Raw genomic sequence first — 1,496 nt, 5'->3', positions numbered from 1 at the left:
TTTTTATTGTTTTCTTTAACCTTGGCAATTTTCGTTTTGTGTGTTATTGGCATATCTCGATACTCTGTCCTCTATTTTAGTCTTTATTTTACACACCACTTATGATATTTAGTTTTCAATGATCAAGTGTTCTTATAACTCTCTTGTTATTTAATCATAATTTATGTGATTGTTTAAGTGTCCATTAATTCAATATTAGAGTATTTTATAGTCAATTTTACGAACATGAAACTGGTTGTGTATTTTTTAGAAGGCTTGACAGATTAATTGATTGTTTTATGTGTTTACATACAATTTGTCTTGTTGTGCTTCTTATGTATAAAAATGAATTTATTATTGTTTATCCACAAAAGTTAATAATAATCAAAACTTATTTTGAACACTACAAATACACAAAATTCTAACTATCGAAAAAATAAAGTACAACATGGTTGGCATAAAACAGAAAATATCATGCAACAACAATTCCATTTTTTATATAAACAGAAATATGTCTATACAAAAACTATTTTTGTGTTGTTTTATTTAAAAATGTAACTTTTTCTGAGTTTTTTTCGCATCATCTTAAAATTCTTAAAATCCTGATAATTAACTACATTTATAAAACAATACTTTTATAAGGCAAGTTTAAGTTCAAGAAATGTTAATAATGCTATTTTTATTGTTAATTCGTTTATGTTTATAAACATAGTGTTATAGTTCGGTTAATTTTCTTGCATATTTAACGAACCAACATAATCATTTTTGTCGTTTTAATCACAGTCAAAATAATTAAAATAATTTTATAATTGATGTTTTTGTCTGATTTAATTAATTTGATGTTTATAAATATAACATTTATTATTATTATTATTATTATTATTATTATCAAATAATAAATATATAATTACTGTGTACAAATGTAATATTAATCATTATTTAACAGATAATTTTTATGTTAAGTACAATTTTTTTGTTTGTAAAGAATAAATATAATTGTTATTATTGTATTTTGTCAATATTTTTAATAAAAATTACAAAATGTTTTGGTTTTTTGAATACAATTTTATATTTAAACTTGAATTTTGAGATATTTGTTTTCTAATGTTTTAATTTATATATTTATTTAATTGTTAAAAAAGTCTGATAATAAAATACATACGTTTGAAACAAGAAAAATTAAATGAAAATTTGAAAAATAATTACAAACGATTAAAACATTTTGATAATATTTGATATATCCATAACAAATTTGATATATTTTACATTTTAATTCTTCATTTTCCCATATTGAATTAATTAAAATATATATGGAAATAATCACGAATAATTTAAATTTAGTTTATATATAATAATGAATAATTTTACATTTAATATATTTGAAAACATAAATTTAAAAAATTAAAATAACAATTTCAGATAAATTATAAAAATTTATAATTTTATAATTTATAAAAAATAAAATTTTTTATTTGAATTATATTTAATTCAAATAAACAATATATTTGATATAATCT

The sequence above is a fragment of the Entamoeba invadens genome, assembly GCF_000330505.1.
Source record: "Entamoeba invadens IP1 unplaced genomic scaffold scaff_1105074726677, whole genome shotgun sequence".
Lineage (NCBI taxonomy): Eukaryota > Evosea > Mastigamoebida > Endamoebidae > Entamoeba > Entamoeba invadens.
Note: the sequence above shows the minus strand (reverse complement) of the source record.